Source organism: Giraffa tippelskirchi, chromosome 2 (assembly GCF_054371585.1).
Source record: "Giraffa tippelskirchi isolate mGirTip1 chromosome 2, T2T-mGirTip1v1.2.pri, whole genome shotgun sequence".
NCBI classification, from domain to species: Eukaryota; Metazoa; Chordata; class Mammalia; order Artiodactyla; family Giraffidae; genus Giraffa; species Giraffa tippelskirchi.
This window is the reverse complement of record NC_137276.1, coordinates 52,105,497-52,129,444: the sequence shown is the minus strand read 5'-3', so window position 1 is coordinate 52,129,444 and position 23,948 is coordinate 52,105,497.

Sequence of the window (23,948 nt, the reverse complement as noted above, 5' to 3'; positions counted from 1 at the left end):
CAGAAAAGGATATTGAATTTTCTCCAGTGCATTTTCAGTCCCTTTGGAAATAGACATACAGAATTCTCTGTAAAGACTATTTCGTTCCTGTTCCTCCCAACATAAAGACTTCACTTATCACCCCAGTTAAAACAAAGTGCCCCCCCACCTCCACCCCCTTCCTCTGTTTACTAATATCTATAGCACTTAGTATCAGACACTGGCTGCCTGAGTCACAGGCTATCTTATTCCATTTGGGCAGCTGTAACAAATACCACAGACCGGGTGGCATGTAAACAACAGAAATTTATTTCTCACAGTTGTAGATGCTGGAAAGTCCAAGATCAGGTGCTGGCAGATTCCCCGTCTGGTGAGGCCCACTTTCTGGCTCACAGGTTCATACTTGTGGTGTGTCCTCCCCTGTCAAAAGGGATAAGAGGGCTCTCTCGGGCCTCTTTACAAGGACACTCATCCCTTCATGACGCCTCTGCCTTCCGACCCAATCGCCTCCCAAAAGCCCACCTCCTAATGCCATCACCGCAGGGGTTAAGATGTCAGCATAGGAATTTGGGGCACATAAATACTCAGTCCACAGCACAGACCTAGTGATTATCCCCTCAGAGGAGTCTTTTTCCTCCTCACCCAGAACCTGGACGACAGTTTCCTCAATGAGTGGAATGTTTTCTACTCAACCTTCTATTAGGGGCTGCTGCTGCTAAGTCGCTTCAGTCACATCCGACTCTGTGCGACCCCATAGACGGCAGCCCACCAGGCTCCACCGTCCCTAGGATTCTCCAGGCAAGAACACTGGAGTGAGTTTCCATTTCCTTCTCCAGTGCATGAAAGTGAAAAGTGAAAGTGAAGTCGCTCAGTCGTGTCCAGCTCTTAGCGACCCCATGGACTGTAGCCTGCCAGGCTCCTCCGTCCACGGGATTTTCCAGGCAAGAGTATTGGAGTGGGGTGCCATTGCCTTCTCCGCTATTAGGGGCACAGTCCACCAACAGACTTGACTTTATGTGTGTGTGTGTGTGTTGGGAGGTCTCCATCCCTGATCCCTACCTCCTCTCCCATCAAAAGGCAGTGAAACTCAGTCACTCGCTGGCTTCACGGACAAATGGCAGGACCCCACCCTGGCAGCTGAAACCCTGGATCACAAACTTGCACCTGGATTTCCCTTCCCCTCTTCACTCACAAGGCCTTTTCCATTCTCTCCTCTGGGCTTGGCCAGGTTTATAGCACAAGGGTATTTAGACTGCCTGGTCTACATCCTGCCTGGACCAGGAGCTGTCACATCCCAGTTACAATCTCCCTTGTCAAGAGTGAGAGCATGCCTAGGCCTTGAGCAAATAGTACTCTCTTGTTGGTTTTTATTTATGTATTTTTAAAATGCTTTCTGTATATAAAAAACAATTCTGGTTCCCCATTTTTTCTTTTAAAATATCCTTTTTAAAACAAAATAAATTTAAGAATTCTGAAAAGATGGCAGTGTTCATGGAAGTATAACTTTTGTTGACCAGAATCCCCACATAAACATTGTTGTTGCTCAGTCACTCAGTCGTGTCTGACTCTTTGCAACACCATGGACTGCAGCATGCCAGCTTCCCTGTCCTTCACCATCTCCTGGAGCTTTCTCAAACTCATGTCCATTGAATTGGTGATGCCATCCAACCATCTCATCCTCTGTCATCCCCTTCTCCTCCTACCTTTAATCTTTCCCATAATCAGGGTCTTTTCCAATGAGCCAGTTCTTCACATCAGGTATCCAAAGTATTGGAGCTTCAACATCAGTCCTTCCAATGAATATTCAGAACTGATTTCCTTTAGGATGAACTGGTTGGATCTCCTTGCAGTCCAAGGGAGTCTCAAGAGTCTTCTCCAACACCACAGTTCAAAAGCATTAATTCTTCAGTGCTCAGCCTTCTTTGTGGTCCAACTCTCACATCCATATATGACTACTGGAAAAAACATAGCTTTGACTAGATGGACTTTTGTTGGCAAATAATGTCTCTGCTTTTTAATATGCTGTCTAGGTTTGTCATAGCTTTTCTTCCAAAGAGCAAAAACCCAGATGGAGCAATGAGATGTTCAAACCAAAATCCAGCGGCAGTATTCACAAGACTAGATAACAGAATATCCTCCTGATTCCACAAAATACAAATGGGGGCACAACAGCCATGACCCTCCCCAGCATCACCATGGGTGTGGGGAAAGGTGAAGGAAGCAGCAGTGTACCTGGACACCTGAGGCCCTGCGCCGCTCAGTATAGGAGGAGAGCGGGCCCGCACCGCCCCTTTCCCAGCAGAGCCCCACGCATGCGCGGTACAGGAGCCAAATGAGGGCCCACGGCAGAGCCTAGAGCTTGTGCGGTGCTGGATCCCGGCCCGGACTTGCAGCTGCGCCTGGAGGGACTTGGCAAACTCCACACTGAGTGAGGCAGAGTCTAAGGTAAGGCATGAAAATCTCTGAATTCTCACTGAGCCCTTAGGGCTTTATTGGGACTGAACCCCACGGTAGACATGAACTATAAGGAGTGGAATCAAAATTAAGTAGGATGGGAAGAGTAAAGATTAAGGACAGCAGAAGCTCCCACTCCGGGTTAGAACCTGAAAAGGCAGGAAAGGCACTGGCCTGCAGCACAAAATTTCATGGGCACCAAACCACTCAGTTATCAAGATAAATGAGATTTTAATGGAATAATTTTTCAAAAAGCAACTGCTGCTGCTGCTGCTAAGTCGCTTCAGTCGTATCCGACTCTGTGTGACTCCATAGACGGCAGCCCACAGGCTCCACCATCTCTGGGATTCTCCAGGCAAGAACACTGGAGTGGGTTGCCATTTCCTTCTCCAATGCATGAAAGTGCAAAGTGAAAGGGAAGTTACTCAGTCATGCCTGACTTGTAGCGACCCCATGGACTGCAGCCTACCAGGCTCCTCCATCCATGGGATTTTCCAGGCAAGAGTACTGGAGTGGGGTGCCATTGCCTTCTCCGTCAAAAGCAAAATTAATGCCAAAAACCTTGATGAGCAAAATATCAAATTTTTAGATAAAGGTAGAATTAATAACAGTTTGATGCTAAACCAACCTGGAGCCTTGAGGCAAAAGGAAAAAAAAATAGTGATCCCGTCTTTATTACTGTGTTTTGGTAGAGTGTTCCAGAGCCCTTGAATCTACTAAAGAACCAGCTTCAGAAACCAAAGTAACTAAAGAGACGTTGCAATAAGGATTAGTGTGTGCAGTAAATGTATAGTTATTCATAGAACTAAGATTAAATGAGGATTAAAAAAGAGATATACTATGTAATTGATAGTGTTTTGGGTCCTTGAACTCATCAATCAATAGAAATTGGTAAGACACCACAGAAGGAATTCAGGCAAGGCTTTATTGGGACTCGTGCTACAGGATGAAGGAGCAAAAACAAGTAACAGGTGCTCTTGTTTGTTCTTTGAGGAGGGCAGACTGATTCTTTAAACGAGATAAGGGTAGGGTGCATCGGTGGGTCAGGCCAGAGGGCTGGCTCAGGGAGTCTGCCCACCACCTTGGTGTTGCTATGTGCAGGGACCATACGTAGTTCCCAGCTTTTGCTCCTGACACCTCGGAAGTGGCAGTTGGTTTGCAACCTTTTTGTATTTTCCTGTTCATAATTGCACGTGCATGCAGTTATTTTTGTCCCTTAGAGGTTTTCTGTGTTCTGTTGCTCCAGGAGATGTTTGTTAAATTGCAAGTGCTCGTAGTGGGACCCAGGTCCTAGCCTCTCCTAATGTTCTGAGAATGTAGATAATTGTGCAAACAAAAAATTGGAAAGGGAGAATTGAAATGCCATACAGAAAAAGTTTTGCCTGTTTTCAGAAGTCACAACTAGTTCTGATATTATATTTTTCCTAGGATATCACAATTTTTTTTTGAGGTATAGTGACATATAACATTGTTAGTTTCAGATATACAACATAAGGATTAGATATTTGTGTATATTGTGAAATAATCACCAAAATAAGTCTAGGTGATATGGTCACCATACATAGGTATGAAAACTTTTGTGATAACTTTTAAGGTCAGAAAATCAATTTTCACCCCAGAATGAATTAACATTGAACGTTATCCCTGCTGACATCTCAAAAAAAAAAAAAAAAAAATCACTTGACATTATGTTCACCTCGATGAAAGTGCACATCATTACCTACAGTCTCTTCAAAATTTTTGATCCTGAGTCTGATGAAGCCTCTGAATAGAGTTGAAAATCTGCAGGAACTGTAGAATCCTAATCTACAGAGTCTAAGGGGCACACTTGGGGGATAGAAACAATGAAGAAACTCAAGGAGCATAAGGAGTATAATAATCAGGACAATGAATCCTTTTGGAAGTGGTGAGGCAGGTGAGGTTTGGAAGAGGCACAGCGAGGGTGTTCTGGTGTGGATGGAAAAGTACAATTTCTTGGCCTGGATGGTAGTTACAAGGGTATTCTTTTTTTAAAAAAAGTATAGTTGATTTACAACTCATTTCTGGTATAAAACATAGTGATTCAAAACTTTATATGTAAAGCAATTATCTTCCAATTAAAAATAAATTTTTTAAAATGTTATAAATTATACTCCATTTAAAGTTATTTAAAATATTGTCTGTATTCCCTGGCTTGTAAAATGTATCCTTGTGGTTTATTTATTACTTCAATCTCAAAATATGTATACTGAGTGAAAATAGCCAAATACAGAAATGTTATTCATATGAAATGTACACACTGCTATATTGAAAATGGATAACCAATGAGGACCTACTGTATAGCACATGGAAAAATGAATACAATTTAACATTAGGACAAAAAAAAATTTTTTTTTAATGCAGTGTTATTTTCAGTGGAAGAAAGCAGGTTAGTGGTTGCCTGGGGATGGGAGGGAAGAAGGGAAGCGTGGATTACAAAGGGGCATGAGGAAATTTTGGGGGGTGAGTGTTATGTTTATCTTAATTAGGCTGATGCTTTTCTGGATATATACATATGTCAAACCTCATTGAATTGTACACTTTCAACACATGCAGGTTTTTGTACCTCATTTGTATATCCATGAATCTGTGAATTAAGAAGCACAGAGTGAACAATTATAATCAGTATTTTCCTGTCTAATTGTAAGAAGCCCTGGGGTGCTATGGAAAGTATATCCTCCTGGTCTCGCTGTTGAGTCCTCCATGAAGCACTAGCTAAATTGTGCTCAGGAATGTAGGGAAACCCTGGTATGAAGTGAGTGGTAGGCTCTGACAAAGAGCCTTCCCTCCTCTTAACCAAACCATCATCAGGTGATGCCAAATGAAACTCCTATCAGCAACAGCCAGGGGAACACAAGTCTGTGATATCCTGGTGTCACACAAGAACATGATGGTTAACTAATCTATAACAAGGTTTTGTCATCAATCTCTCCTTGAAGAAGCTTTCTCAGCCCGCTAGCATCTTATATCATTGGATTAATTGTGAGAAAGCTAAGCTGGTGAGTGAAATGACTCTCCATAGCATCCATGTGATTCCATTGATCCAATCAAGATTCTGTCTCCTATTAAAGAAACACAGAGGATCTGTGCTTAGCATTTCATGTTGAAGGGTATTTGCTGGTTCCTGTTGTGAAAAAGATATTTAATGCCAAGTAAAGCATGCTGGCATTTTTATATATTTGTATAAAAGTAGTGGTGTGATTGGCACTCACTAAAATGCTCTTTTTATTATGACTAGGTAATGTCAAGGATGCCTTTTGAGATTCACTGAGCATTGCAGTCCCTCAGATTGAGTTTTCTGTCATGCCCTGTGTTGGGTTTTCTATTTTTCTTAATTTGTGGTATTCTTTTTATGTTATTGATTTTAACTCTTTCTGTGTTATCTATGTCAAAAATATATTCTTCCACTTATCACTTACTATACCTGGTTTAGAGTGTCTTTTTTGGTGTCATTTCTGGTGTCTTTTTCCCTTTATGGTAGCTGTGCTTCCCATTTTACGGTAAAAACTTGAACTTCTTTTCTTTATTTAGCAAGACTAAAACTAGACAAAGAATTGAAAGTAAAGTTTTAAACATTAGAAATGGAGGAGGAATTTAATATGGAAAAGCTAAATAGCCAAATGGAAGGCAAATGCTGTGCTTAATAGATACAACTAATAGCTAGTGTTTGGAAGGGGAAAGTATTGTCTTTCTATTTGGAAATAGATGAACTCTGTCAAGCAATAAGAAATTAGTTTTTGAGTAAGACAAGAAATACTGTACAAAAACTGAATTATAAAAATAATGAACAGCTTCCCGCCCATATACTTGACATGTTAGGCTACATGAATAATTTTCTTGCCAACAAAGGTAAACAAAATTCAGTCTATCAATAGAAAGAACAGGAACTTCCAACAGACCACTTTCTTAAAAGAATTTTTAAAGTTGGTCACGCATTCACCTAGGGATGGCCTGAGACGCTGATTCCTTGGCGCTCTCAGAAGGTTTGTAATTTGACAAAGGCAACCTTACCCTAGCCCCAGCATCCATAAAAATCCCCACAACAATACAAGGGTCTTAAGTCTAAAACATACACGTGAAATTCCTAACACATACTTACTTTATACATAGTTGTGTCGCTTAATCCTTTACCCCACCCTGTCCCCCATAGCCCTCTCCCCACTACAAACAACCAGTTTATATTCTCTATATCTGTGAGTCTGTTTCTGTTTTGTCATATACTTTCATTTATTTTTTAGATTCCACATATAAATGATAACATACAGTATTTTTCTTTCTCTGACTTCACTAAGCATAATATCCTTCAGGTTCAACCATGTTGTTCCTAGTGGCAAAATTTAATTCTTTTTATGGCTGAATAGTATTCCCTTATATATATATATACATAATGTATATATATATATATAAATATATCTATTTTATTGATTCATTGTTCCTGGACATTTAGGTTGCTGCCATATTTTGGCTATTGTAAATAATGCAGCTGTGAACATTGGGGTGCACGTATCTTTTTGAATTTGTGTTTTCCTTGAATATACATCCAGGAGGTTAGTTTATGGTGAATGACCAAACTCCCCAATTTCAGCAGCATGTCACACTATATTCCCCCATGGTAGTGCTGCCCGGGTGGTCACACTGGGACGACTGTACTTCTTCATATGATCATTCAGGAACCTAAAGACTCCCATCCTGGGTCTCTTCTATCCCTAGGACTTCATGCCCATCTACGTCCATCAGAAGGGGCAAGAATGTGGAGAAATGCTTGTAGGAGGTGATAGTGGGCCCAGTTTAGAAGGACACACATCAGCTCCTCTCCTGCTCCATTGGCCCTATGGCCACAAAAGAAGCTGGGAAGTCTTTCAGCTATGCTCCAAGAAGGGGAACGGATTTTCCTGGACAATTAACATTGTCAGTGCTAAAGTATCATAATATCTCCTAGGAAAAATAATAATGAGAGAAATCCCCTAGGGAAAGTACATAAAAAATGGACCTGGTATGGCTAACAGAGACCAAAAATAAAGTGGAACCAAGCAGTGATGACAGACCTAGGGTTAAGTGATGTGCTCTGAGTTTTTACAAAACCACAAACAAAAACTCTGACTCGTGATTCTGCTAGGGGTCCCACCTGGAAAAGCCCCAGAGGTGAAGCTCCAATGAGAGCCAATCATCACAAACTGCGGTCCAGCTGCGAGGACTTGTGGTCGGGCTGCAGGGGCCATGCAGCCCTCTTACAAGTCTCCCAACTGTACATTCTGTGGATTTTGCTTTTTAAAATTCCTCATTCCCCTCACCTTCTGGGAAACTACTTTCAGTTACAGGCAAAAGATGTGTACCCCCAGATTTCAAACCTGCCAACAATAAGCCAGTCTTTTGCCTCAGGACAACCTTGATGCTTTCTGAGATTTATTTCTAATTTTAGGAGGACATCAGCAATCGTGAGTAACTCATTTAGATCTCTTTGTGTTTTCAAATCTTTACTGACTATTTGCCATACGCCACTCACTATGTAGAGAAAAGACTGAGAATTGACTGAGCAGCATCTTGGTCTGGGAGAAGCTCTGACGGGGCTATTCTACAGTTGTAGCGCACAGGCTTCTCATTGCAGTGACTTCTCTTGTTGTGGAGCATGGGCTCTAGGCACGCAGGCTTTAGTAGTTGTGGCACATGGGCTCAGTAGTTGCAGCTCCTCGGCTCTGGTTCAGTAGCTGTGGCACACAGGCTTAACTGCTCCGCGGCGTGTGGGTCTTCCCAGATCAGGGATGGAACCCAAGTCTCCTGCATGAGCAGGCAGATTCTTTATCACTGAGCAACCACGGAAGCCCTCAATTATTATTGAATATTTACCGTATGCAAAGTGCTGTGCTGAGAGTGGCCTAAGAATTGAGCAGCGTTTTGGTGTGGGAGAAGCTCTGAATCCACAGAAAACATAGAATGAAGTGCCTTGCCATCCTAGGAGAAAAGGATGAAGAGAACCTTCTCTGCAAGTTCAGGTAATGAGTCTAGATTAGGAAGCTTCCTGGGGATGATAGGATTTGGACTCCATTTGCAGGCATGAACAAGATACAGTTGTGGAGGAAGCTGGCTGCAGGCACTATAGAAGCGGGTCCTTTAAGTACAAGAGATCATAAGGAATATTATGCAGCCATTAAATTCATAAATTCTAAAACTTTAAGTAGATGGAATAATTACTCGTATTAAGTGATTGGTAATATAAAGTAATCCCATTTTTTTAACTCTATAAATTTGGATGAATTTACACCGATATGTTGAGTTACAATTTTCTAATTTTCTAAAATCTCTTATTGTTAATATAAACAGAAAAGTGCCGTCAACTTCTTTAGTTGGATAAACTAATTTCTCCTCACCAGACACACAGAGCTGGGATGCACACCAGGGAACCCAGCACGTTCCTACCCTCCCACTGCAGGGCCCCTGAGACAGCAGCCTTCTGTCTGTCCGCTGCTGTGGACCCAGGGTCTGACTCAGGGGCTCAATCAACACTCCCTGAAACAGTGCACCTGGGAAATGGCCTACTGTTTTATAGTAAAGACAATGAGTTTCACCAGAAGGCACCCCAAACATTGAGTCTTGCAGAATTTGGTTTGCTCTAACAGCAGAACTGTGAAAATGTGTAAGTTTAAAAGTTGGTTTCTTTGGGGGACAATGCAGCGGAGGGAGGAGGCAATGGCACCCGACTCCAGTACTCTTGCCTGGGAAATCCCATGGACGGAGGAGCCTGGTAGGCTACAGTCCATGGGGTCGCACAGAGTTGGACACGACTGAAGTGACTTAGCAGCAGCTTAGCAGCAGCAGTGGAGCCCTGGAGCACTCATGCCATATCTCACATGGCCATGAGAGGGCAGTGTGTAGCTGCTTATGACCAACACACGGCTCCATTCCAAAAGGGATCCTTTTAGTTAGCCTTCCTCAGAACATGTTTTATAAACTTACAGGATTTCTTATATTTACTTGATTTTCTTCTCTAATCTCCTTTGGAAACTAGTGAAAATCCACTACAAGTAATAAGTATAAGTAGAGCCACTGACTGGACGTCGTCCATCGTGGTAACATTGTAAGCATTTAAAATTGTGTGTCCAAACCGCACCCCCATCTGTGTATATAAAACATCTATTGATAAACTAAGTGATGTATTAGAGATATTTTTCAATCGTGTTGCTTCTTCTTTGTGATGTGAACCTTTGGGTGGCAAGTGGTCTGCTCATAAGATAGTGGGAATGTCCCTGATGCCCTAGGAGACAAAATGGAGGTCGTTTAGTCAGTAGGCCTCAGTGGGAGTTGGCAAAGGGGGAGATCTGCTCAGCACAGCCAAGGTCAGGTCCACACTGTCTCCTGTTCCCAAAACACTGAGTCTGCTTTCCCCCCGGGAATTTTGCTAAAATCCTGTATATTCTGAAGGAGCATCAGAGTCAGAATAATGAACAATGGATATAATAATTTGGGGAGAGAGATAAGGTTATGTATTTTCAGTTCTTTATTTTGAGTTAACGTTTGTAAACAGTATTTGCAGGGGCCCAGCCTCATTCCTCTCGATATAGATGTTATATTCCCCCAGCACATTTTGTGGACCGTTCTGTCTTTTCCCCATTGAATTATCTGCCACTCTCGTCAAAAATCATTGACCACATACATGAAGGCTTGTTTCTGGGTTCTGAATTCTATTCCACTGAGTAATAATTCTCTTTATGCCAGGACCAAACTATTTCAGTTATTATAGCTGTGCGATGTTTTGAAACCAGGAAGTGTGCCTCCTCCCAGGAAGTGTGGTTTTTCTTGCTTAAAATTATTTGACTATTTGGGGTTCTATTAGGTGTAAAGTATTTTAGGATAGGCTTTTTGATTTATGATGGAGTTTTGAAGGGATTGCATCAAATTATAAATTACAATGGGTAGTATTGAGATCTTAGCAGTAAATTGTTCAAACCATGAAAATGAGATTTGTCTCATACAATCTCTTAACAAGTTTGGGAAGTTTGTCTTGTAGTCTTCACCTCCTTGGTTAAGTTAATTACTAAGTAGTTTATTCTTTCTGATGTATTTGTAAATAAAATTGTCTTAATTTCCTTTTCAAGTGTATCATATTTGTATACAGAAATGCAAATGATATCCAGTGTTGACTTTCATATTATTTGCTGGATTATTATTTATAACATTATTTTTGTGGCATCCTTAGGATTTCTAAATAGGAGATCATGTCATGTGTGAACAGAGATAATTCTACTACTTTTGAAATTTGAATTTAAGTGATTTATTCATTGATTCTGTTATTGATGTGTTTCCTAACTGCAGTGGCTAAAACTACCCTAAAAGTGATAAAACCCAGCATGCTTACACGTTTCCTGATCTCAAAAGAAAAGTTTTCAGTCTTTCACCACTGACTATGAGGTTGACTGCAAGTATTATATACATGGCATTAATTACATTGTGATTACCTTCAAACCTAGTGTGTTGAGTGTTCTTTTTTTAATCATGAAAGTATTCTTGAATTTCTTCAATTGTTTTCTCAGCATTAATTGTGGCGATCCTGATTTTTTTTTTCCTTCATTCCATTAATGTGATGTATTACACCAATGCATTTTCCTAGGTTGATGCATCCTCTCAATCCAGGAATAAATTTCACTTGTTCATGATTCAAGTTCTTATTATATAGATAGATTCAAGTGATTAATATCTAAATAAATATATGTGCACTCCCAGCCTCAGCTCAGGCTGTTGGAACCCTGGTAAGTTGGCAGGCAGTTGCCAGGATTCAACACTGAATCACAGAGGTTTATGTCTAATTCCTGATTGCTGTTTTACACAGTCAATGACTGTCTTGACTTAGACCAGCATTTACCCATTTCTTGTCTCACGCCATTCCTTCCTTCTGGGATTCATTCACTTCTTCCTTAAATACATCCTTCCTCACTCTTAGTGAGAGCCTGAGAGACACAAACTCTCATAATCTTTTTTATCTGAAAAAGTTCATATTATACTTTTATTCTTGAGTGAGAGTTTAGAATGAAATCTATACGGACATTTTTGTGATGTTTCCCTTGGCATATGAAGATGTGCCTTGTGTCCTGCCCTGAATTGTGACTGCCAGCTGGTCTGCTGTTTGCTCTCACTGTCATCTGACTTCCCTCTTCTGTGATAAAGTCCTCAATTGTCTTTAATTGATTTAATTGACTATCTTCAATTAAATCAGGAAAGGAGTATGTCAAGGCTGTACATTGTCACTCTGCTTATTTAACTTACATGCAGAGTACATCATGCATACTGCCAGGCTGGATGAAGCACAAGCTGGAATCAAGATTGCCAGAAGAAATATCAATAACCTCAGATATGCAGATGACACCACCTTTATGGCAGAAAGCAAAGAAGAACTAAAGAGCCTCTTGATGAAAGTGAAAGAGGAGAGTGAAAAAGTTGGCTTAAAACTCAACATTCAGAAAACTAAGATCATGGCATCTGGTCCCATCATTTCATGGCAAATAGATGGGGAAACAGTGGAAACAGTGAGGGACTTTATTTTGGGGGGCTTCCAAATCACTGCAGATGGTGACTGAAGCCATGAAATTAAAAGATGCTTGCTCCTTGGGAGGAAAGCTATGACCAACCTAGACAGCATATTAAAAAGCAGAGACATTACTTTGCCAACAAAGGTCCATCTAGTCAAAGCTATGACTTTTCCAGTAGTCATGTATGGATGTGAGGGTTGGACTATAAAGAAAGCTGAGTGCCGAAGAGTTGATGCTTTTGAACTGTGGTGTTGGAGAAGACTCTTGAGAGTCCCTTGGACTGCAAGGAGATCCAACCAGTCCATCCTAAAGGAAATCAGTCCTGAATATTCATTGGAAGGACTGATGCTGAAGCTGAAACTCCAATACTTTGGCTACCTGATGCAAAGAGCTGACTCATTTGAAAAAAACCCTGATGCTGGATAAGATTGAGGGTGGGAGGAGAAGAGGATGACAGAGGATGAGATGGTTGGATGGCATCACCGACTCCATGGACATGAGTTTGAGTAAGCTCCGGGAGTTGGTGATGGCCAGGGAAGCCTTGCATGCTGCAGTCCATGGACTAGCAAAGAGTCAGACACGACTGAGCAACTGAACTGAACTGAACTATCTTCTACAGTCCCTTACTGTAGGGCAAGGTTTGAATTTATTTTTATGTTTCCTGCCTAAGACTGGGATCTGCAGACCCATGTTTCCAAAAATTCTGAAAATATCAAATCTGTTCCTTTACCAGTCCTCCCATTTCTCATCCTTAAATCCCGCTTGCATTAGATTCTCTCTCTGTATGTATGTATATATGTGTGTGTGTGTATCATGTGTCTCATTGCCCTCGCCCTTTTTATTTTCTATCACTTTATATCTCTGCAGTATCCTAGGTCATTAATTCTGTCTTCAACCCTGCTAATCTGCTATCTGATCCATCCAACAGACCTTTAATTTCTATGGCGCTTTTTGTTTTAGAAGTTATTTTTATCTTATTTTATTTTTCTAAATTTCCTTCTATTTTTTCATAGTATCTTATTCAGTTATGGTACCAATATAATCTTTTAGGCCTTTAACCAAAATACAGGAGTTTCTTTTATAGTTTTATCAACTGTTCTATTTCATGAAGTTCTTGGGGTTCTAATCCCCCCATTTGTAGCATCTCCTGACTCTTGTTCATGGTGAGATCAGGGCACATTTTTTTGATAGTGGATCCTTGCTGGCTTTGGAATACATGTGTGTGTGTGTGTGTGTGTGTGTGTGTGTGTGTGTGTGTGTGTTTTGTCATGTTCAGGACATTTCTACTTATTGGCATTTTTGTAAATTGTTATTTTGGTTTTTAATCAGAAAAGGATATTGAATTTTCTCCAGTGCATTTTCAGACCCTATGGAGATGGACATATAGAATTCTTCTTAAATATTATTTCCTTCATTTTCCTCCCAACATAGAGACTTCACTTATCACCCCGGTTAAAACAAAACATCCCTCACTCTCCACCTCCACCCCCTTCCTCTCTTTACTAATATCTATAGCACTTAGAATCAGACACTGGCTGCCTGAGTCACAGGCTATCTTATTCCATTTGGGCAGCTGTAACAAATTCCACAGACTGGGCGGCATGTAAAGAACAGAAACTTATTTCTCACAGTTGTAGATGCTGGAAAGTCCAAGATCAGGTGCCGGCAGATTCCCCGTCTGGTGAGGCCCACTTTCTGGCTCACAGGTTCATACTTGTGGTGTGTCCTCCCCTGTCAGAAGGGACAAGAGGGCTCTCTCAGGCCTCTTTACAAGGACACTCATCCCCTCATGACGCCTCTGCCTTCCAACCCAAGGGCCTCCCAAAGCCCCGCCTCCTAATACCATCACCTCAGGGGTTAAGATGTCAGCATAGGAATTTGGGTCACATAAATATTCAGTCCACAGCACAGACCTAGTGATTATCCCCTCAGAGGAGTCTTTTTCCTCCTCACTCAGAACCTAGATGACAGTTTCCTCAATGAGTGGAATGTTTTCCACTCAACCTTCTATTAGGGGCACAGTCCACCAATAGACTTGGCTTTATATGTGTATGTTAGGGGAGGGGGCATCTCTCCCCTCCCATTCCTGATCTTTGCTTCCTCTTCCATCAAAAAGCAGTGAAAGTCAGTCACTCACTTCATTCCATGGACCAATGGCAGGACCCTCCCCCTGGCAGCTGGAGCACAGACTCGCACCTGGTTTTCCCTTCCCCTCTTCACTCCCAGGGCCTTTTCCATTCTCTCTTCTGAGTTTGGCCAGGCCGTCACTCATCTGGGTGTTTGTAGCACAAGGGTGTTTAGACTGCCTGATCTACATCCTGCCGCGACCAGGAGCTTTCACCTCCCTAACAGTTACAATCTCCCTTGCTAGCAATGACAATATACCTAGACCTTGAGCAAACAGTACTCAAAAGATTTTGTGGTTTTTAATGTATTTTTGAAATGCTTTCTGTACACACACACACACACAAATTCTGGTTTTCCATTGTTTTCTTTTAAAATATTCTTTTTAAAGCAAAATAAATTTAAAACAAAATAAATTCTGGAAAGATGGCAGTGTTCATGGAAGTATAGTTTTTGTCATCCAGAATCCCCACATAAACACAGATGGATCAATAAGATATTAAAACCAAAACCCATAGGCAGTATTCACAAGACTAGATGACAAGGTATTCCCCTGTGACCACAAAATACAAGTGGGTGGACAACAGCCCTGACCAGCATCACCATGAGCGCGGGGCAAGTAGAAGGAAGTAAGAGCGGACACCGGAGCGCCCTGCGCATGCTCAGTACAGGAGTGGCGGGAGCCCGCACTGCGTTCTTCCTCGGACAGCCCGAGGCATGCAACATGCATGAACTAAATGACCCACAGCAGAGCCTAGAGCTTGTGCAGTGCGAGAGCCTGGCCAGGACCTGCTGCTGAGCGGCAGATGGCCTCGACCAACTCCACACTGAATAAAGCGGAGTCTAAGGTAAGGCATGAAAGTCTTTGAATTTTCCCACTGCATGCTAAGTCGCTTCAATCGTGTCCAACTCTTTGCGACCCCTTGGACCATAGCCATCCAGAGTTCTCTGTCCTTGGGATTCTCCAGGCAAGAATACTGGAGTGGGTTGCCATGTGCTTCTCCAGGGGATCTTCCCAACACAGGAATTGAACCCATGTCCGTGTCCTGCATTGGCAGGCGGGCTCTTTACCACTAGTACTACCTGGGAAGCCTGGTGCCAGAAATCTATTGGGACTGGGTTCCCACAAGGGACATCATCTATAAGAAGTGGAATCAAAATTAAGTAGGATAGGAGCAGTAAAGATAAAGGGCAGCAAAGCTCCCACTCAAGGGCTAGAAGTAGGAGAGACAGGAAAGGCACTGGCAGCCTGCACAGAATTTTAAGGATGCCAAACAACTCAGATATCAAGATAAATGAGATTTTAATGTAACAACCTTTCAAAAAAAAAAAACAACTAATGCTCAAAATCCTTGATAAGTAACATATCAAACTTTTAGATAAAGGCAGAATTAGTAACAGTCTGAGGCTGAACCATCCTGGAGCCTTGAGGCAAAAGGAGAAATCTGTAATACTGATCCCTGTCTTTATTACAGAAGAGTGTTCCAGAGCCCTCCTTGAGGAATCTAGGAAAGAACCAGCTACAGAAACCAAAGTAACTAAAGAGACATTGCAGTAAGGATTAGTGTGTGCAGTAAACGTATAGGTATTTGTAAAATTAAGATTCAGTTCAGTTCAATTCAGTCGCTCAGTCATGTCCGACTCTTTGCGACCCCATGAATCGCAGCACGCCAGGCCTCCCTGTCCATCACCAACTCCCGGAGTTTACCCAAACCCATGTCCATTGAGTCGGTGATGCCATCCAACCATCTCATCCTCTGTCGTCCCCTTCTCCTCCTGCCCCCAATCCCTCCCAGCATTAGGGTCTTTTCCAATGAGTCAACTCTTCGCATGAGGTGGCCAAAGTATTGGAGTTTCAGCTTCAACATCAGTCCTTCCAATGAACACCCAGGACTGATCTCCTTCAGGATGGATTGATTGGATCTCCTTGCAGTCCAAGGGACTCTCAAGAGTCTTCTCCAACAGTTCAAAAGCATCAATTCTTCAGCGCTCAGATTTCTTTATGGTCCAACTCTCACATCCATACATGACCACTGGAAAAACCATAGCCTTGACTAGATGGACCTTTGTTGGCAAAGTAATGTCTCTGCTTTTAAATATGCTATCTAGGTTGGTCATAACCTTCCTTCCAAGGAGTAAGCGTCTCTTAATTTCATGGCTGCAATCACCATCAGCAGTGATTTTGGAGCCCAGAAAAATAAAGTCTGACACTGTTTCCACTGTTTCCCCATCTATTTCCCATGAAGTGATGGGTCCAGATGCCATGATCTTAGTTTTCTGAACGTTGAGCTTTAAGCCAACTTTTTCACTCTCCTCTTTCACTTTCATCAAGAGGCTCTTTAGCTCTTCTTCACTTTCTGCCATAAGGGTGGTATCATCTGCATATCTGAGGTTATTGATATTTCTCCTGGGAATCTTGATTCCAGCCTGTGTTTCCTCCAGCCCAGCATTTCTCATGAGGTACTCTGCATATAAGTTAAATAAGCAGGGTGACAATATACAGCCTTGACGTACTCCTTTTCCTATTTGGAACCAGTCTGATATTCCATGTCCAGCTCTAACTGTTGCTTCCTGACCTGCATACAGGTTAATGAGAGTAAAAAGAGATTATACTAGGTAACTGATAAGACTCAGGTCCTTGGACTTGTTAATCAACAGAAATTGATAAGATGCCACAGGAGGAATGCAGAGGAGGCTTTATTGGGATTTTAGCTTGCTGGAGCACAAGGGAGTGAATACAAGTAACATGTGCCCTTGCTCACTCTCACAGGAGGGTGGGCTGGTTCTTTCAATGGGATAAGGGTGGGGACGGATCATTGGCTCAGGCCACAGGTCTGGCTCAGGGAGTCTGCCCACCGCCTTGGTGGTGATGTGCGCAGGAATACCGTACAGTTCCCCGCTTCTGCTCATGACACCTCCGCAGTGGCAGTTGGTCTGGGGCCTTTTGTATCTTATTGTTCCTAATTGCATGTGAATGCAGCTATTTTCAGTCCCTTAGAAGTTTTTTTGTGTTGTGTTGCTCCAGACAATGTTTGTCCAGATGCAAGTGCTTAGGTTGAGGGTCCAGACACCAGCATTTCATAATGGCTTCACGTTCAGAGAATGTAAACATGGCACAAAGGAAAAATGAGGGAGAGGGAGGAAAGAATCGAAATAGCATGCAAAAAGTGTTCACTGTTTTCAGAAGCCACACTAGTTCTGATATATTTTTCCTAATATCACAATGGGTTTTTTGAGGTAAGTTGACTTCTACCATGATTAGTTTCAGATGTACAACATAATATTTTGTTATTTGCATATATTGTGAAATAATCACCACAGTAAGTCTAGATGAGATCTGTCACCATGCATGGGTATGAAAACTTTTCTCTTGTGAGAACCTTTAATGTCTCTTAGCAACTTTCAAATATGCAATATAGTATTATTGACTATAGTCACCATACTGTGTCTTATATCTCCATGATTTATTTATGTTAAACTATGTTAGTACCTTTTTACCTTCACTCATTTTACCATTTCACTTCCTGCCTCTGGCAACACCAGTCTGTTCTCTGTATCTGTGAGCTTGGTTTTTGTTGTTGTTGGGTTTTTTTTTTTTTGGAGTGCGGGAGCGATGTTGTTTTGTTTTAAGATTTCACGTATAAGTGAGATCATGCAGTATTTACCTTTCTCTGAATTATTTCACTTATAATGTCCTCAAGGTCCTTCTACATTGTCACATGGTGTGATTTCATTGTTTCATTTGGCTGAGTAATATTTGATTGTATACCTATATCAAAATTTCTTTATCCATTCATCTCTCATTGGACACTTGGATTGGTTCCATAGCTTGGCTGTTGTCAATAATTCTGCAGTGAGCATAGGTGTGCATATATCTTTTCTAAGTTAATGTTTTCCTTTTCTTCAGATAAATACCAGAAGTGGAATTGGTATGTCTTGTGGTAGTTCTATTTTTAATTTTCTGGATAAACTCCATACTGTTTTCCATAGTGACTGCACCAATTTACATTCCCATCAACAGTGCACAAGGGTTCTTTTGTCTCAACATTCTTTCCAACAGTTGTTATTTGTTGTCCTTTTTGATAATAACCTTTCTGATAGGTGTGAGTTGGTATCTCATTATGGTTTTGATTAGCATTTCCCTGATGATTAGTGATGTTGAGCATACTTTCATGTACCTATTGACCATATGAATATCTTCTTCAAAAAAATGTTTATTCAGACCCTCTGCCCATTTTTCAATCAGAGTGCTCATTTGTTTGTATGCTATTGAGTTGTCTGAGTTCTTTATATATTTTGTATATTAACCACTTATCAGATACATGATTTGCAAATATTTTCTCCCATTCCAAAGGGGCCTTTTCATATTATTGATTGTTTCCTTTGCTATGCAGAAGCTTTTTAGTTTGATATAGTTGCACGTGTTTATTTTTGCTTTTGTTTCCTTTCATTTTGAAGTAAGACCCAAAAAATCATCACCAAGACTGAGGTCAAGGGGCTTACTATCTGTTTTTTTTCTAGGAGCTTTATAGTTGTAGGTCTTACATTCAAGATTTTAATCCTTTTTGAGTTAACTCTTGTGTATGGTGTAAGATAGTTTTCCAGCTTCATTCTTTTACATGTGGCCGTTCAGTTTCCCCATTACCATTTACTGAAGAGACTGTCCTTTCCCCGTTCTGTATTCTTCACTGTTTGCCATAAATTAACTGACCGTATAGGTGTGAATTTATTTATAGGCTCTCTGTTCTGTTCCATTCACCAGTGTGGTTTTTTTTTTATGACAATACCATACTGTTTTGATATTTACAGTTTTGTAATATAGTCTGAAATTAGGAAGTGCCTCCCTCTTTATCCTTCTTGCTCAAGATTGCTTTGGCTATTGAGTGTCTTTTGTGTTTCCATACCAGTTTTAGGATTGTTTGTTCTATTTCTGTGAAAAATGTCATTGGAATTTTGGTAAGGATTGCATTCAGTCTGTAAATTGCTTTGGGTAGCTTGGATATTTTACCTAATACTTCCAATTCATGAGGATGGAATATCTTCCCATTTAGTCCTGTCTTCAATTTCTTTCATCAGTGTTGGCTTTATTTATGTTTTTGGTTGTATAGTTTTACTTATTTATTTTTTAATTGAAGGATAATTGCTTTACAGAGTTTTGTTTTTTTCTGTCAAAGCTCAACAAGAATCAGCCATAGATATACATATATCCCCTCCCTTTTGAACCTCCCTCCCATCTCACCCCTCTAGTTTGATACAGAGCCCCTGTTTGAGTTTCCTGAGACATACAGCAAATCATCAGTGTTTTTAATGGTATTATAGATATTGTTAACCTGAACTTGTGTGTGCATCAGTTGAGATGAAACAAATGACTGATTGGGTATTCTAATTCAGTTATTCCCTATGTCCTTGAGAACACAGCATGGGAGATTTCCAGTGTGGAAGAAAGGAGATATAGATGTCACAGAAGAGATAAAGTAAAAATCTTACAGTTCTCAATTTGAATTGGATGTATCTGTATAAACTACTAGAGTATTTTATCCTATATGTAATATTTAGCTCTTCCCACTGACAAGACCTAGAAACAATGGCCAAACTAGAAGCAAGGAGCATCCCTAACATTTCAGTGTTCAGTATTTAATATTCAGTATTATTTCCCACTAAAAGAAACCAAGGCTTCTTGGAAAAATGACTGATTCTAGTCTTGGGCAGGAAATATACAAGATGAACTTAAAACATCTTGCTAAACCAGATTGTCAGAAAGCACTCAGACTATTAGGGTCAGTTCAAAATGACTTAAGAGTAACATGAAGAGGTTCCAATTGGTGAAAGATGGGACAGTTTGAATATCAATACATGTAATAATTGTAATGTATTAAAATCCATCATATATGTTTTAATCCTTGACTTTATCATTTTTAATTAATTTATCATCTTTGAAGGATGACAGGGTAGCAGTTCATTCTCTTGATAATGGATAAATGAAAAGTAGGAAACATCTATCCTGCCCTTCCTCTATAAGCTCTTCTACCAGGTGACCAAATAGTAGATGAAGGGAAGTATGTCTTTATAAAATTAATCCAGGTGATAAATGAAAAAAAAAGATGTAATTAGACTATCATCATTTTTCACCCCAAGTGGATTAATGAATGTAAGTATTGGACATCATCTCTGGTAGCATCACAAAAAAAACACAGACACCTTGAATTATGTGCCCCTTGATAAAAGAGCACATCAATACCTAGAGTTGTGTCAAAAATCTTGATTCTGAGCTTGATCAAGCCTCTGAATACACTTGAAAAGTTGCAGGAAACGTAGAGAACAGAGGGATGTGTTGAACTGCATCTTAGAATACAGTCTGTAAAATTATACTGAAAAGTTCCATAGGGGGAAGGGCTCAAGTTTTTCCATGGATACAGTGTAAAGAAAAAGAAAGGGTTGGAGAAGAAACCTACAGACTAAAAGAGATTTAAAAGACATCAACAAAATGGGCAAGTCTAAGCTATAGGTCTGGAGAACATGACTTGGTGACAAAAACTATAAACTCAAGGAAAGTAATGAGTATAAACATCAGGATAGAGAATACTTTTGGAAATAGGGAGGGGGTTGAGATTGTGAACAGGTACAGGGAAGGTGTTCTGGGGTGGATGGAAAAGTACAATTTCTTGGTCTGAGTGATAGTTACAAGGGTGTTCTTTTTTATTGAGATATGTGCTCACCATTTCATCTTGAAGGTTTGCTGGTTTCTATTATGAAAGAGATGCATTTAATGCCAGGTAAAGCATGCTACAAATTTTTAATATTTATACAAAAGTACTGGTGTGATTCAGTTCAGTTCAGCTCAATCATGTCCGACTCTTTGCAACTCCATGAACCGCAGCACGCAAGGCCTCCCTGTCCATCAGCTCCCAGAGTTCACCCAAACCCATGTCCATTGAGATGGTAATGCCATCCAACCATCTCATCCTCTGTCATCCCCTTCTCCTCCTGCCCTCAATCTTTCCCAGCATCAGGGTCTTTTCCAATGAGTCAGCTCTTCGCATGAGGTGGCCAAAGTATTGGAGTTTCAGCTTCAACATCAGTCCTTCCAATGAACACCCAGGACTGATCTCCTTTAGGATGGACTGGTTGGATCTCCCTGCAGTCCAAGGGACTCTCAAGAGTCTTCTCCAACACCGCAGTTCAAAAGCATCAATTCTTTGGCGCTCAGCTTTCTTTATAGTCCAACTCTCACATCCATACATGACTACTGGAAAAACCATAGCCTTGCTTAGATGGACCTTTGTTGGCAAAATAATGTCTCTGCTTTTTAATATGCTGTCTAGGTTGGTCATAACTTTCCTTCCAAGGAATAAGCATCTTTTAATTTCATGACTGCAGTCACCATCTGCAGTGATTTTGGAGCCCCCGAAAAATAAAGTCAGCCACTGTTTCCCCATCTATTTGCCATGAAGTGATGGGACCGGATGCCATGATCTTAGTCTTCTGAATGTTGAGCTTTAAGCCAACATTTTCACTTTCTTCTTTCACTTCATCAAGAGGCTCTTTAGGTCTTTGAACAGACCACTTTCTTAAAGGAATTTTAAAAGTTGGCCTTACATTCACTTCGAGATGACCTGAAAACCAATTCCTTTAAGCTGTTGGAATGTTTGCAGTTATTTTACAAAGGTAGCTTTACCCTAGCCCCAGCATTCATTAAAAACCCCCATGACAAAACTGGGGTCTTGATTAAGTGTAAAACATATTGGTAAAAATTCCTGACAACACATAGTTTATTTTATACATAGCAGTTTGTGTCTCTTAATCTTTTTCCTTCCATCCTCTCCCTACTGGTAACAACTAGTTTGTTCTCTGCATCTGTGAGTCTGTTTCTCTTTATTATATAAATTCGTTTGTTTCATTTTTTAGATTCCACATGCAGGTGATGACATACAGTATTTGTCTTGCTCTGTCTGACCTATTTTACTAAGCATATCTCCCAAATCTGTCCATCTTCTTGCAAATGGCAAATTTTCATTCTTTTTCATGGTTGAGTAGTGCTATATGTGTGTGTATGTGTGTGTGTGTGTATATAAGGCTTTTCTCGTGGCTCAGACAGTAAAGAATCTGTCTGCAATGCAGGAAACCCGGGTTCAATCCCTGGGTGGGAAAGATCCCCTGGAGAAAGTATGGCTACCTATTCCATTATTCTTGCCTAGAGAATCCCAGGGACAAAGGAGCCTGGAGGGCTACTGTCCATGAGGTCTCAAAGAGTCAGACATGACTGAGCAACTAGCACACACACATATATATGTATATATACACACATACATACACACATATGTAGTTTACATATATATTTTATTTATTTATCTGTTGCTGGACACTTAAATTGCTTCCATAGCCCGGCTATTGTAAATAATGCTGCTATGAACATTGGAGTGCATCTATCTTTTCAAGTTGATATTTTTGTATTCTACAAGAGTTTCTTTTTCTCCATATCCTCGACAACATTTGTTATTTGTTGTCTTTTTAATGGTAACCATTCTTTCAGGTGGGAGGTAATATCTCATTGTGGTTTTGATTTACATTTCTTTGATATATTGTTGAGCATCTTTTCACATGCCTATTGGCCATCTGTGTGTCTCTTTGGGAAGATATCTATTCATGTCTTATGCATATTTTTTAATCAGGTTGTTTGGGTTCTTGATGTTGACTTGTATGAGCTGTTTATGTATTTTGGATATTCACCCCTTATCGATCATATTGTTTGCAAATATTTTCTCCAGTTCAGTAGTTTATCTTTTTGTTTTATAGATGGTTTCCTTGGCTGTGCAAAAGCTTTTTAAGTTTAATTAGCTCCCACTTGTTTAGTTTTTGTTGTACTTCCTTCATCTTAGGAGAGAAATTATTTTAAGATTGTTACAATTTATGTCAAAGAGTGGTCTGCTTGCTTCTAGAAGTTTTATGGTTTCTGGTCTTACAATTAGGTCTTTAATTCACTTTGAGTTTATTTTTTTATATGGTGTGAGAAAATGTTCTAATAATTCTTTTACATGTAGCCGTCCAGTTTTTCCCAGCACATTTATGAAGAGCCCTATCTTTTCCCCATTGTATATTCTTGCCTCTTTTGTTGTAGATTAACTGACCATTTATTTATGGGTTTTATTTCTGAGGACACTCTGTTCTGTTCCATTGATCTATTTGTCTGTTTTTGTGCCAGCATCACACTGTTTTGATTACTGTAGTTTTGTTGTATAAATTCCAGGAGCATAGTACCTCCATATCTGTTCTTTTCTCTTAAGGTTGCTTTGGCTAGTTGGAGTCTTTGTTTCCATACAAATTTTAGAAATATTTGTTATAGTTCTCTGAAAAATGCTCTTGGTGTTTTGACATGGATTGGATAGAACCTGTAGTTTGCCTTGGTATTATGGTCATTGTAACAATATTAATTCTTCCAATCCATGAACACAGTATATCTCTCCATCTTTTGATATGATCTTTAGTTTCTTTCATCAGTGTCTTATTCTTTTTGATATGATAGCAACTGGGATTGTTTTCTTAATTTCTCTTTCTGATAGTTCTTAGTGTATAGAAACGTGACAGATTTCTGTATGTTAATTTTGTATCTTGCAACTTTACTGAATTGATTGATGAGCGTAGTTTTTTGGTGATGGCTGTATGATTTTCTATGTATGGTATCATACCATCTGTGAACAGTAACAGATTTACTTCTTCCTTTCCATTTTGGATTCCTTTTATTTTTTTGTTTTGTTTTGTTTTTTGTTTTTTGTCTGACTACTGTGGCTAGGCTTTCCAATTCTATGTTGAATAACAGTGGCAACAGTGGGCATCCTTGTCTTGTTCCTGATCTTAGAG